Below are 15687 nucleotides of genomic sequence, written 5' to 3' on the forward strand. Positions count from 1 at the left end.
TTGAGTCCAGACTGGGAGTCTATTTAGTGACATGCTAAGGAGTTGAACTCTTTTCTGAGAGCTCTATGGAGCTGTTGGGTGACTTGGGGAAAAAAGTGACATGAAAAGTCCTAGATTTTAGGAAGATCACTCTGGTTTCTGCATGAAGCAGGAGCTGAAGACAGAAGCAGAGCAGGGCCAAGCAACAAGGCTTGGGTATCCAAGATGGTGGCCAAGAAACTGTCCCAACAACCATTCCACCTGGCAGCCTCATCACTCTCCACTTCAAAGAGCTTCTGCTGAACTTCCACAATATGCAAGGCCCAGGCCAAGGGCTTCAAAGGAGACTCGGCTTCCAACCCCCATCAGCTCAGTACTCAGGACCTGCCACAGTCTCTTCCCACCACACCTTGCCAGTTTTTCCCCAACACTCTCCAGCAGATACGCTGGGCCCCAGCCAAACAGACTGAAGGGGTTTTCCTGATAGAATGAGCTTAAACTATTTCCTCCCTCCATGCCCTTGTTCTTGCTGTGGGGACTTCCATGCCTGGGTTTGGATCACTCCTTTGCTGGCACTGTGTGACCTATGGCAGATCACTTAGCCTTTCTGTTCCTTCATATGTGTAATTTAAATAGTGACAGTACTCGCAGAAACATTGTCAAGCGTACCTAAAACATTTAGCACAAGATCTAGCATGTTCCTCGGCACTTGCCAGCATGACTCCCAAAGTCTGCTCCTAGGATCTGGTTCCTCACCACTGACCTCCACAGTCTGACCCCTCATTCTGCTCTCAGACGCTGACATATGTTACAGTCTTCTGGGCACATTAGTTTTCTTCACCCCAAAACACTCCCCAGTGGAGAGATTTCACAAAGACTGTATAGTCCTCCCCCAGGTGTCCTCTCAGAACTGAGCACACGTGATTGCGTAGCTATTTGAATGGGGCACATATCTGTACAGAGTTGGGCTCTGCTGGGTAAACAGCACAACACAAAGACCCATCCACCCAAGACACCATGTCCATGCTCCCTTCTATGTGTTTTTTCTTCCTGCCAGTAGTTTTCGATGATCAGACCAGAAGGGGGCACAGACCCAATGAAAGCCTGCTAATAAAATGGCCAGGCATATATGACATGGCCCAACCAAAACCAGGAGCCAAGACGGTCAGGGTCACTGCTGAGAACATTGTTGGACACAAGAAGAAAATCATGCAAGGGCAACAAGAGTTGAAATTGAAAGGACTTGAAAGTCCCGAAATCAAGACAGAGTGATTGGGGAGAATACAGAACTGGAGCATGGGAGCCCACAACAAGTAAATGTTCTGAGAAACCAGAATTTAATAGTGGTCTTAGAAATTACATATATCGAGGATCTACTACGTGCCACCCACTGAGTTAAGCAATATATGGATTATCTAATTTACTTATTTTTATAAAAACCTTAAGAGTGATCACTATTATTAGACTTATTAGAAGAAATTGAGTCACAGAATGGTTAAATGCTATAAGCCCCCATTGCCCAACTGGTTTTTCAATTCCTTATAAGAAACCTTCACACTATCCCCTACGCCCACCACCAGTTACTTAACATAACACAGGTAGATTTCCTCTCCTTGTAAGTACAGAAGCAGAAAATACTATGGAAGCAGACTGCACACCAGACAGGAAAAATGTGCAAAAAGGAGAAGCACCCTGTCAAACACGGCATAGACTAGACCTAGTTCCCAGGGGCTGCCTAGACCCCTGGGGCTGTTGGAATCACTCATTCTCCTGGGCCCCGAAGGTTGGGTCATGCATGACTAATATCTTTAAAGACTTTGTACATATTGTGCCTCTTTTTTCCAGCCAGCTCATAAGGTCCTTGAAGACGAAGATTGTGCCTTCTCATGCTGTTTGTCCTCTGGCAAATGAGAGCGTCCTGAACTTTTTTCAAAAATCATCTGTGTGGCTCCGTTCAGAGTGCCAGTGCTCCCACCCGTGGACGTGGGATCCTTCAGGGCTCTCCAAAGGCATTGGAGCCCTTAGGTGTAATCTGAGAACCGCCAGCAGAATAAATAAATCCCTGCCCTGGTGGCAAATACTTCCCTTTACTTCTTCCCCCATAAATGGAAACTTCTCCAACCCAGTCTCATGAGTGCTCTCTAATGGGTTCTTTGTTTTGTTTATTCCACTTAGCTCAAGCCAGAAGCAAACAAGAGCAAATGCACAAGGAGCCACCTAGCATAGTGCGTGGCAAGGACTCAGGAATTCTGTTTCCTCCAGTACTGCTTAATCTGAAGAGTGCAAACTTTGGTGTTTTAAATGGTCCTTGAAATGGTTGGGCAGTGGGTGGTAGTTCCCATGGCCAAGAAGCCTTCTTCTCAGCCCATAGACAGACTTGCCGTGTGGGCAAGAACAGTGTAAACTTCAGGCTCTTACCTCTGGGCCTCCCAGATGGTCCCTCTGATAGTAATGAGCAGAGAGCTAGACTAGGCCATACCTCCAAATGGAGGTCCCAGCTCAGGATCCATCCACAGTAAACAGCCTCAGAAGAAGCAGCTTCTTCAGGGCTGGATGGAAAAGGAGAGTCCTGACCTGAGAAAAGGGCAGAAGCTGAGGCTTGCAAAGCTGAAAACCTCATGCAAGCTTCAAAATAGCAAGGAAGGCATCAAGGAAATCCCCACATCCAGGGGCCAAAGCTAAACTATGAAGACTGGAGCACAAGGCAGCAGGTGGGGAGGTCTACAAATGTGGACTCAGTGAAGGTAAGTGGAAATGAGTGACTGTCTATGCAGTGGTTTTCAAACATTTTTTAATTTAATTTTTAATTGGGGGAGAATTGCTTTTCAATGTTATGTCGGTTTCTACCATACAACAACACAAATCAGCCATAATTATACATATATCAAACTTTTTAAAAGTATTTACTTGCTTATTTATTTATTTGGCTATGTCGGGTCTTAATTGCAGTATCCAGGATCCACATTGCAGCATCTGAACTCCAGAGTGCAAGAAATCAGTAGTTGCTGCACACAGGCTTAGTTGCTTCATGGCATGTGAGATCTTAGTTCCATGGGTTTGACCAGGGATCAAACCCATATCCTCTGCATTGCGAGGAGAACTCTTAACCTCTGGACCACCAGGGAAGTCCCTCAGACATTTTTAATAGATGAACTCTCTTTTAAAAATGAAAGCTATGCAACCCTAACACATAAACAATATTTTAAAAACCAGTTTTTAGGATATTAATACATCTACTAATTATAAAAACAACGGAATTGATTTTATCAGAATGAAAATTTGAAATGGAGTATATGATTGGAGTTTTATTTCACCTGAAGCATCTAATTTATTTCAGCGTTTTATTTTGGTTCTAGAGTTTCCAAGGAAAATATAAATCCTGATCACAGAGACAAGTTGTTGCAAATGATAAATAGTTCTTTTTAACCAATTGCTTTGCAGTAAGATAATCTTCAACTAGGCAGCAAATGGAAAGTTTTACTCTGAAATTTGCAAATAAAAAAAAAATGAGCAAACACGTTAATGAACAACTCAAATTTGCATAATCACTAAAAGAGATCCTGTTGGTTTAAAAATCCCCAGTCTGGAATATCTACTAACATTTGTCACTTTATTTCAAAGGATTGCAGTGAGCTGGCAGTATGGCCCAATTGGCCTGTCTTAAAAGTTTCTTTCTGTATGGAGTGGACATAGAAGCCAAAGAGGCCCCTGGTGGGGAACTTATGAACAACCCAGGAATTCAAGAAGAAACAAACTACCTAGTCCATACCATCAAATTGCTTAGAAGCAAAAAAAAAAAAAAAAATAGTTTGAAAGACTTAAGACAAAACCCCGGGTGTATTATGTATTAACTGTGTGAGATTGGGAAATTATTTAAATTTTCTGAGCCTAAATATTCTTATCTCTAAATCTGGAATAGTAATTTTCTTTCACTGGACGGTTACAAATATTAAATGAGATGCTGTACGTACAGGACTAGCCATTTAGTAGCTCAGTAACTAGGAACGAGGATGGAGCCAGAGGGGCCTGATATAGGCAGACACGGAAGCCTGGGGGTTGTCTTGGCAACCGCATCCAGGCCTGAGAAGGTCTCATGAGCAGGTCCTGATCAGGTCCAGAGGGAAGGGAGGAACTGGGGCTCACTTGCTTCTTCCTGCCTCCATAAGGATTGTTACAGGGGACAGAATAGAGCCCAGATAAATAGCTGGAGAAGGCAGAAGTTGCAGGCCAGGAAGACCAGGAGATGCCAGCGATCAACATGATACATGCAAGGACACTTGTGCCCCAGGGATCATTCTTCTGGGATTCCTCTGCATGCAGATTTCTGCAAATAGATATCTCCTGCTCACTTTCCCCTCAGAAGTCTGTAGAAGAAAGATGGCAGTACCCATGCCAGGCTTTTAACAGATCAAGCAGAAGGGGACACACCAGGGCAATGTTGCTTAGAGGTGCCAAACCCAGCCCTATACCCTGAACACACATATACCAGGAGGTCACTGTTTCATTAATGGAAGCTCTGGGGACCTCTCCCTGTTCAAGATCCAAGTCCCATGTTCTTTTACCCCTTCCCCAAATAGCTGCCTGACCCCATGCACATATGAGCAGTGGTCCCCAACTTTTATAGCACCAGGGACTGGTTTCGTGGAAGACAATTTTTCCACGGACCAGAGGAGGGAAGATGGTTTCGGGATGATTCAAGCCCATGACATTTATTGTGCACGTTATTTCTACTATTATTACATCAGCTTCACCTCAGGCATTTGATCCCAGAGGTTGGGGACCCCTGTCTTAGAGAACTTCCTTCCTGTATTCAACCCCACTGGGATCTCTAAACAGGATCCTCACGCTTCCTTTGCCCTAGGTAATTTACCAGCACTGTAGCTAGCTGACTCAGCCAACTGCAGCTCTGTCAGCTCTATCTAATCCCTAATTAGTGATGGACCAAGATGAGATAAGAGCGTAGATTCTTTAGAGATAGAAAGTGAAGCCCTAACACTGCAGCCTTCCTCACAATGTGCAGGAAGGCAACACCCTTCAACGTAGGCTGATGCTTTCTTTTTGGCAGAATTTGTTGAATCCCAAAGGTCTTCTTAATTCCCTCACTGCTGATCCATGACTCAAAGCCTCAAATCCTGTGAGCAAAGAGCCTCACAGGCATGTGGCTTCTTGTTGGAATAATATTTCAAAGGGGAGAGAGAGTCCTCACCCTCTTCTAATGGATCTCTTAACAAGCTTACGTAAAGATCACCGATTCACCGAGATCATTGTCCGGGTGACAGGGAGCTGTAATTGATTATTGTGACTTAGATGCTTAGAGAGTGATTCATTAGGGCCCCACCATCCCAGTCATTTTTAATGGGAAGGGTTGGGTGGTGCGTAAATATAGTTATGACAGGCAAGGAGAGAGCAAACAGGCCAGGGAGAAAAAGAACCACAGAGGTCTCTACAAGGTGAAGCCTTTCTTTCCCAGAAGGTTGAGATCATTCTGTCAGAGATTCTTTTGCAGCAATTGCCTTGACCCAGTGCTACAGCAGGACCTAAGCAGTGCCAAGCAACATGCCCTTCCTAGGCATCTCAGAACGTCAAGCAGAGAGCTCCACAGTAGACACAATTAAATGAGAGACTGGGGTATAATGGTTGTACCATTTCTAAAGTGTACTTGATTTGACTATAGGATATCCACTGTGCACTCTTGATAGTCCCTTGGACTGCAAGGAGATCCAACCAGTCAATACTAAAGGAAATCAATCCTGAATATTCTTTGGAAGAATTGATACTGAAGTTGAAGCTCCAATACTTTGGCCACCTGATGTGAAGAACTGCCTCATTGGAAAAGACCCTAATGCTGGGAAAGATTGTAGGCAGGAGGAGAAGAAGCTGGTAGAAGATGAGGTGGTTGGATAGCATCACCGATTCAATGGGCATGGGTTTGAGCAGGCTCTGGGAGATGATGAAGGACAGGGAGGCCTGGAGTGCCTGGCATCCATGGACACAACTGAGTGACTGGACGACAACTGTGCAATGTATAGTCAAGCTTACCTTTCTTGTGGGTCAATAAACTCCAGGTCAATACACTTTTGATCCTTCCTTTGCAAATAAGATCAAAATGAACCCCAAGGAATTTGATTCCTTGTTATATGAAAAAAAAATTGTTTCATTGTGATCTCAAGGAAAGTCATATCTGAGTCATCATGAAACCATCTCATTTTCTAGGATAATGCCTTGCACCTAATGGGTACTCTAAATTGTTTATTGAAGTTCTAGAATCGGGTTGTGTAACCAGTATGACCCACTTCACCAAAACAGTGTCCATTTTCTTCCTAACATTCAATTTAACCATTTAAATTTAAGTCCAAATTAACAGGATATCCAGTTTCTCTTTCTTGGGATTTCCTTGGCCTAGAATTGCCTATGAGTCCAATGTTTATTCAAAACAAAGGGGCTGTTCCAATTTTCAAACTCCAAGTAAAGTGAGAAGTAGTGAATCAGATTAGTCCATGACTAAAGCCCCACTGGGTCCTTACCGCATTGATTTCTGTCAGAAATAGATATGCTTGAGCACACAGCAGTGATAACACCCTTTCTAGTCCAGATCCTTATGCTAACAGTAGTGTTCTTTCAGAGAAATAAAAGCCCACATAAGGTACTCAGGAGTTGGATTGGGCCAAAGATGTCTCCACCTTGACCTCCCAACGTCTTTGCTGTCCCCTTATATGCTCGGCTATTGCCCCCTGGACAGAAGGGACTGGATAAGGGGAGGGGCTCCAAGATTTATCCACTAGTTCTAGAAGAGACAGACTTGGTGAAGACACAGAGATCAGCCTTACATGAAGTCTTCACTCAAATGTTATTTTTTATTGTGCTGCCTTTTCTGTAAAGAATAAGTTCTGCTCCAAAATATTTTCTTGAGATCCTCTAGAAAGATAGAAAAACAGAGAAGTCTGCAATTTTAAATGGATTTTTAAAAATTTTTCCTTGTTCATTTTTTTAATTGAAACTTTTAAATTAATCATGCCTTTCAGTTAGGGTACATTATCATCATTATTCTGTACACTTTTCCTTTTATCATATTTTCCCTTTAATGCCTGTTTCTGACTCGTCTTTCTAACACTAACTCTAGTCCTAACCATTCTCATGTGTTTTTGTTGTTCACTTGCTCAGTCATGTCTGACTCTTTGCAACCCCATGGACTGCAGCACGCCAGGCTTCCCTGTACTTCACTGTCTCCAAGAGTTTGTTCAGATTCATGCCCACTGAGTCGGTGATGTTATCTAGCCATCTCATCCTCTGCCGCCCTACTTTCCTTTTGCCTTCAATCTCTCCCAGCATCAGGGTCTGTTCCTGTGTTGGCTCTTCAATCAGGTGGCCAAAATATTGGAACTTCAGCTTTAGCATCAGTCATTCCAATGAAAATTCACAGTTGACTTCCTTCAGGATTGACTGATTTGACCTCCTTGCAGTCCAAGGGACTCTCGGGAGTCTTCTCCAGCACCACAATTCAAAGGCATCAATTCTTCAGCCCTCAGCCTTCTTTTTGGTCTAACTCTCACATTCATACCTGACGACTGGAAAAATCATAGCTTTGACTCTATGGCCCTTTGTCGGTAAAGTGATATTTTTGCTTTTTAATACACTGTCTAGGTTTGTCAGAACTTGTTTTTACCTGTTCCTATAAAAATAAGCTTTTTTGTGTGTAATCTCATTCTATTTACTGATTTTTAATGATGTATTATTTTAAGGTCTATCATATACAGTCCACTGCTTTTAACTTATAGCATCCCGTGTTGTGCTCAGTCTCTTCAGTCGTGTCTAGCTTTTTGCAATCCTATGGTCTGTAGCCCACCAGGCTCAATACTGGAGTGGGTTGCCATGCCTCCTCCAGGAGATCGTCCCAACCCAGGAATCAAACCTGCATCTCCTGCCTTGCAAGCAGATTCTTCACCCCTGAGCCACTGGGGAAGCCCAACTTACAGCATAGTACCCCATAAAATGCAACCCTGCATTTAACAATCCACTCCCCAAGGAGTGGACACTGAGTTGCCTCCAACACCTTCTTTCATAGCAGCATTACAGTGCCCATCCCCATTCAGGTCACCTATGGACCTGTGTGAATTTTGTGCTGAATTATAGAGTATGAGTACGCTTAATTTAGCCAAATACTGGCAGATTGTTCTCCAAAATGTCTGCATCAGCCTACACTAACCCTGCAGAGCATGCAACTTACACAAATAACACTCTTTGTAATATGTCTTAATACCTGGCAAGAAAAATATTCCCTTTGTTTTTTTTTTTAAACTCCCTTAGGTATTCATGGATCTTAATCCTTCCAGATATTTTTAGGTTATTTTTATCAAGTCCATCAAAATATCTTACTGGAATTTTAATGAAATTGTATTGTATATGTATATTGATTCGAGTAGGAAGTAACTTGATAAGATTAACTCACTCCATATAGCAACAAGGAATGTTTCTCCATGTACATAAATCATCTTCTGTGTACTCCAATAATGTTTAACCTTTTCCCATAGAAATCTGTGTACTTTTGACTAAGTTCACTCCTAGATGGCTTATACTTTTTATTGGTAATATGAAGGCTACCTTCTTTTCTTACTGTGTTTTTAGTTGATAGTTGATTGTTGCTGATGAAAAATAACTTTAATTATACATAAGTTGATCTGACAGCAAACTTATTGAACTTTCTTACTACTTCTAATGGTGTGTCTATTTTGTTATTTTTTTATGGAAGCTTCTTTAAATTTCATCTTACCGGTTACCTCACTCAACTCTAGTTACAGCAAATATTTCTTCTTGGGATCTTTTTGTTTCTTTGTTCCAGCTATATGGAGGTTATAGATTTAAAAAGCTGTTCGAGTTACTTTTTTAAAGAAATAACATAGTGAATAATGGGAGCTAAGAAGAAAAATCAAATTCTATTTTAATATGGAACACGTTCTACATAAAAGCTAAAACTGGACAAAAATACTCCTCTTGGTTCTTAGAAGATTTGTGAGTACTGTCTAGGGTAAACTTTTTTGTTTAACAGTAGTACAGCTAATGTTACACATTAGTGATAAATTAAGACATAAAGGTTATATGAGAGTTTATAAAAACAAGTCTTTCAACAGCTGTGTTAAGAAGATGTCTTGTGAAAAGAAATGGAAGGACATTTGTTACCCAGCAACACTGACAGTTGTAAGCACAACGATACTTACTTAACCTGAGTCACTAGGGCAGGAGGCTAACTACTGCATGAGGTCCTCCCAAGAAGTGTCTGCTTCCTCTTCCCAGGTCTCCAGTTCTACATCCTTCACCTGCTGTCTTGTTTACACCTTTGGTTACAGTATTTCAGAGGTTAAAGTTATCCCAACCAGAAACATTCATAAAGAATGCTTCCAGTTCATTGAACTTTTGTCAGTTTTGCTGGGTACATTTCAAGCAGTAGCAGATGTTTCTCCTGTGCTATTCATAGCCTTACTTGTGTTTCCAGAAGCAGGAGGAACCCTGAAGCAAATGAGAGCTGTGTGTGTGCATGCAAAGTCATTTCAGTTGTGCCCAACTCTTTAAGACGCTATGGACTGTAGCCCACCAGGTTCCTATGTCCATGAGATTCTCCAGGCAAGAATACTGGAGTGGGTTGCCATGCCTTCCTCCAGGGGATCTTCCTGACCCAGGAACTGAAGCCACATTTCTTACATCTCCTGTATTGGCAGGCAGGTTCTTTACCACTAGTGTCATCTGGAAAACCCAAATGAGAGCTATTTCTAACTAAAAAGAGGAATGGTGGTGGTGGTGGTTTAATCACTAAGTCATGTCCGAGCAACTCCACAAACCATAGCCTACCAGGCTCCTCCATCCATGGGATTTCTCAGGCAAGAATACTGGAGTGAGTTGCATTTCCTTCTCCACAGGATTGTCCCAAGCCAGGGATTGAACCTGCATCTCCCACATTGCAGGCAGATACTTTACCAATACTATACTCTAAATGCAAATCCAGTTTGGAAGGAATATGTCACAAGTTTCAAAATCCTTCTATGGATTTTCAAATGATGGTAGTGATCCTGATCACACAGAGATCATATGGAAGAGTCATATTCTTTCACACCACCAAACCCTTTTCCTGATTCTTTTCTTACAGCCAATCAAAGAGCAGCTGGAGTCCTCTAGGGCTCCACCCAACAGCAAAGATGAGACTCCATTCCCATCTTGGACAAGGGGCTGAGAACCATTCCCTGGAGGCCTCCAGAGTTCCACCCAACAGCAAATGTGAGACTCCATAACCATCTTGGACAAGGGGCTGAGAACCACTTCACTTTGGAGTGGGCAGAGAGGTCTGCCATCACCAGAGCCAGCTCCCTGAGGAAGGAGCTGGGACCAGAGGGAAGGAATGAATGGTACTGGGCCATGAATTTTGTTCAGCTCTTTTAAGACAGACACATGCTGCCACCTGGTTCCTATTACAGCCTCAGTGCACTGAGACTTGCCCACTGAGGCACCCAGGTGGAAGACTGAAGCTGAGGCCCTGTGTGCTTGGAGCCGGGAGAATGTTCCCAGCATATCAAAATTACAGAAACATCTGTGCCCAACAGTTTCCAGCCGAACTGCTGTGAAAATTTACAGTGTTCGATTGCTTTCAGAATTTCTCACTTCTCAGCCTGAGGCAGGGTGGTCTCAAGGCTGCCAGTGAGTTGCTGCAGGAAGTGAGACAGATCACAGTTTCCAGGGTCTGGATGAAATGTGGCATACGGGTGTGAGAGGTGAGCCTGGAGCCTTGCGTGCTGCGAACTTCCATCAACTGATCAATCCTTTCTTCCCTTTTAATTCAATCAACATATACTTGCTGAGCATGGTGTGAACTAACTTTACAATGGATCAAAATCTGAGTAAGGGTTGGTCTTCAAAGAGCCAACAACTTCGTGAGAAGTAACCAATGATCAAAAATGATTCAAATAATGAAATATTTATTTGGAAACCAAAAGACACCAATGAAATGGCAATCATGCACTATATATATATATATACTAAAGGTAAACAATCCTATTGGTTTTATAAGTGCCATCTAGAATAGCACAACCCTAATTATGGTCCTTAAACTAGCAACAATAGCATCCCTGGGTTTCTTGTTAGAAATGTAAATTCTCTGACACCCCACCAACACCACCATCACTGCAACACCCGCCCCCCACCAGTATCCCAGTAATCTGGGAATAGGGCCTAAGAATCTGTGTATTGAAAGTTTTCCAAGTGATACTAAACCTTAAGAAGCAACAGTCCAGCATATGGACAAAATAAAAAACCAATCCTAGGCAAATAAATTACCCAAAACAACCGAACCTGATTTGTTCAGGGGACCAGAGGAGACAGGCAAAAAGAACAGACTTACCAGTGCACTGCAGCAAAGGGTCATGGCATTCGACATTAGAAGCAGGGTAGAATTTTCAAGTAGCAGAAAGAACCAGCAAAGGGAAGAATTGATATAAAGTCTGGGGAAAATCACAGAGATTTTGCATGAGGATATTTTCTAAAAATTTTTAAATGTTGTTAATAGACAATGTCATACAAAGACCACTCAACTATTAAAGGGTGATCTATCACTGTGTAGTTGTTGTGGAAATAGGTCAACGAGACTTTGATCACAATTTACACAACATATGCACAACCATCACTACCTCCTTACCATGCTATGAACTTCGGAGTTTCATGTTTTCCTGCTTTTAAATGTTGGAACACTTTTGTAATGTTTAATTCTATATGTCTACTCGATTACTTTACAGAGCTTCCAGATATTTGATTAAACATTATTCTAGATATATCTATGAGGGTATTTCTGGATGCTTCTGGAGGAGATTAACATTTGGATCAATTGCAGATTGCCCTCCCCAGTGCAGCCGAGTCTGCTCCAATCTGTTGAAGGCCTAATTTGGTAAAACATAACGGAAGGTAGGAGCAGACACTGGCAATTGTGCAAGAAATGTTAGTTGCTCCTGTGTAATTCCTGATCTGAATCAAAGGATACTTTTAGATTTGATAATGCTTGTTGGGGTTCTTTGGTGGTAGTTTGGGTTGAAGTTTCTCTTGGTTAGTTGGTTCACCAGTTTGGGAGAATTTCTTTCTGTTTTAATTTTTTGTTGCCTTTGAAACCATTGATCTGAAGGAAAACATGAATTAGAAACTGAGGCAGAGTGAATGAAGAGACTCATAATAAAATATCTTAAAAACAAGCTATGATTATGTATTTAACTTTGCAGAGACAGGAAGAATTATCTCCTAGATTTTTTTTTTCTTAATTCCACCACCATAAAAGAACAGAAGAAAAAGGGAAGAGAAAGCCATCCTCATTATGTCTTTGATAGAAAACTTTAGATTCTGGCCAGTCATAAATATGTGCCCAACTTATATTTGAGGGAATATAAACAATGAAAAAACAGATCTCATTTTTAATTGTCAATGGAAATTTAAAAATAATAAGTTAAAGAAAATTCTCTTGGGCAATTATACAGAAGATTTATTCTATGCTGTCCTTGACCTAGGAGACAGGGCCACAAGCTGACATCAATCCCTAATACATACAAGCATGTTTCAAAGAGAGGAAATGCAACATATGAAAACAGAGTTAGCAGAAACAAAATATCAGTCTTTGAATCAGAGCAGAGAGCTCTAAAGGCTAATAGAGAGGTTCCAGAATAGTCCTCCCATTAAATAAGTGAGGAAGATCAGACTAAGGGAGAAATGGGCAAAAAGAAACACAGAAAAATAGACAAGCAAACATAAAAAGGCATTTTACCTAAGAGAAAAATGCAAATAATTATAAATGTATGTGTGCTAAGCCACTTCAGTCAGGTCTGATTCTTTGTGACCCCAAGGGACTATAGCCTGACAGGCTCCTCTGCCCGTGGAATTTTCCAGGCCAAGAATACTGGAGTGGATTGCCATGCTCTCCTCCAGGGGATTTTCCTGACCTAGGGATCAAATCCATGTCTCTTAAAATCACCTGCATAGGCAGGTGGGTTCTTTACCACTAGCACCACCCAGTTTCATTGGAAGTGAAAGTTATTAGTTAAAACAACAATAAGATATATTTTGCACTTACTATATTGCCAAAGATTTAAAATGTGACAGTATCAAGTGTTGGTGAAGAAGTGGAGAAATGGGAACTCTTTACTCTATGAGTCAGTAACTGGTTTTGCAACAAATATAGAAAGCAGTTGAGCATAACACTGAACATACGTGACTGTGACCATTTCTTTCCCAGGTTTACACCCTAAAGAAACTTCAGCAGATGTGCCTCAGGAAAAAAATCTAGCAATGTGCATAACAGAATTGTCTGTCATACTGAAAAACTGCAACAACCCAAATATCCATTAAGAAGAGAATGACTAAATAGAGATGAAGTCATAAAACAGCATTCCACTTAGGACTGAAAATAAATGGACTATAAGTACATGGCTAAATCTCATAACCTGTATGCAGGTCAGGAAGCAACAGTTAGAACTGGACATGGAACAACAGACTGGTTCCAAATAGGAAAAGGAGTACATCAAGGCTGTATATTGTCACCCTGCTTATTTAACTTATATGCAGAGTACATCATGAGAAACACTGGGCTGGAAGAAGCACAAGTTGGAATCAAGATTGCAGGGAGAAATATCAATAACCTCAGATATGCAGATGACACCACCTTTATGGCAGAAAGTGAAGAGGAACTAAAAAGTCTCTTGATGAAAGTGAAAGAGGAGAGTGAAAAAGTTGGCTTAAAGCTCAACATTCAGAAAATGAAGATTATGGCATCTGGTCCCATCACTTCATTGGAAATAGATGGGGAAACAGGGGAAACAGTGTCAGACTTTATTTGGTGGGGGGCTCCAAAATCACTGCAGATGGTGATTTCAGCCATGAAATTAAAAGATGCTTACTCCTTGGAAGAAAGTTATGACCAACCTAGATAGCATATTGAAAAGCAGAGACATTACTTTGCCAACAAAGGTCCATCTAGTCAAGGCTATGGTTTTTCCAGTGGTCATGTATGGATGTGAGAGTTGGACTGTGAAGAAAGCTGAGTGCTGAAGAATTGATGCTTTTGAACTGTGGTGTTGGAGAAGATTCTTGAGAGTCCTTTGGACTGCAAGAAGATCCAACCAGTCCATTCGAAAGGAGATCAGCCCTGGGTGTTGTTTGGAAGGATTGATGCTGAAGCTGAAACTCCAGTACTTTGGCCACCTCATGCAAAGAGTTGACTCATTGGAAAAGACGCTGATGCTGTGAGGGATTGGGAGCAGGAGGAGAAGGGGATGACAGAGGATGAGATGGCTGGATGGCATCACTGACTCGATGGACATGAGTTTGAGTGAACTCCGGGAGTTGGTGATGCACTGGGAGGCCTGGTATGCTGCGATTCATGGGGTCACAAAGAGTCAGACACAACTGAGCAACTGAACTGAACTGAACTGACAGAAATCTCATAAATATAGCTAAAAGGATAAAAAGCATATCAAAGAAAAATACATTATAGAATTTTCAGCTTAATAAAGTACAAAAACAAGTAATACGAATCAATATACTATTTATTGATAGGGTGTGTGTGTATATATATGTATTATTATATAATACATATATATGGCTCAGACGGTAAAGAATTCGCCTGCAATGCAGGAGACCTGGGTTGGGAAGATCCCTTGGAGGAGGGCCTGAATACCCACTCGATTATTCTAACCTGAAGAGTTCCCATTAACAGAGGAGCCTGATGGGCCACCATCCATGGGGTCACAAAGAGTCGGACATGACTGATCGACTAAGCACACACACATACATAATATAAGTGAAGTCGCTCAGTCGTGTCCAACTCTTTGTGACCCCATGGACTATAGCCTAGTAGGCTCCTCCCTCCATGGGATTCTCCAGGCAAGAGTACTGGAGTGGGGTGCCATTGCCTTCTCCAGATAGAAAAACATAAACATAAAACCAAAATCCACAAAAATGGTTAGCTCTAGGGGTTAAATGAAGATGGAAGTTGCACAGAAGAGGAACACATGTAAGACCTGAAAAAAGTATGCACAATGCTCTATTTCTTTATCTAGTTGAAAGGTATCCAGGCATTGGTTTTATTAGTCTATAAACTATACATATGCCCTTTTGTACATTTAACTGTCATCATTAAAAATAAAATTAAACTTTAAGCATAAACTGGTAGTTAAAAGGTTAAGGAAGTTTCCCAGGTAACTACAAGTAAACATCGCAGCCTGGACTTGAACTCAGATGATCTAATTTCAGCACCCAGGCTTGTAAGGACTGTGTTATTCAGCCTATCATGCCACTAGTCAATACAAGACTCCTCACCTAACCTTGCTGAGTCTCAGCTTTTTCATCTGTAAAATAGAAACTGAATATACGTTTGGGAAGCTCTAAGCATCTGCTTAGCCCATGCCAAGTGTTCAAAGATAAGTCTACAAAGGAGCAGAAGCGAGGAAGGAAGGATGGGTGGGAAGAGAAAAAGGAAGAGGAAAAAGTGAGAGAGAAAGAAAGAAACACCAGTGCAGAGGGGCACTCAAGGGAACTTCACATCCAGTTTAGAAAAGGCTCGGAGTGGCAGTGTAAACTAGAAAGCCTGTTTTCTCTTCAAGGCTGCAGGCCCCAGAGCATCTGGTCTCATTAAAGGTGCAAAAGTCGAATATCCTATTGAAAATTCTCTTTGGTGTAGGAAATTAAGTTAAATTA

The 15687-nt window shown here is 41.7% G+C and overlaps 1 long non-coding RNA gene across 2 annotated transcripts; it reads left to right on the plus strand.

Moving 5' to 3' along the window:
* The first annotated feature begins 2357 nt into the window (after positions 1-2357).
* Positions 2358-14764, plus strand: LOC138989966 (uncharacterized). Of its 2 annotated transcripts, none has more exons than XR_011466154.1 (3): positions 2358-2723; positions 10115-11003; positions 13229-14764. It is a non-coding gene; the product is annotated as an uncharacterized lncRNA (long non-coding RNA). The 2 variants fall into 2 exon arrangements; XR_011466155.1 differs by having other exon boundaries at positions 10115-10733.
* Positions 14765-15687: the final 923 nt, after the last annotated feature.

This window comes from Bos mutus, chromosome 11, assembly GCF_027580195.1.
Source record: "Bos mutus isolate GX-2022 chromosome 11, NWIPB_WYAK_1.1, whole genome shotgun sequence".
Classification (NCBI taxonomy): Eukaryota; Metazoa; Chordata; class Mammalia; order Artiodactyla; family Bovidae; genus Bos; species Bos mutus.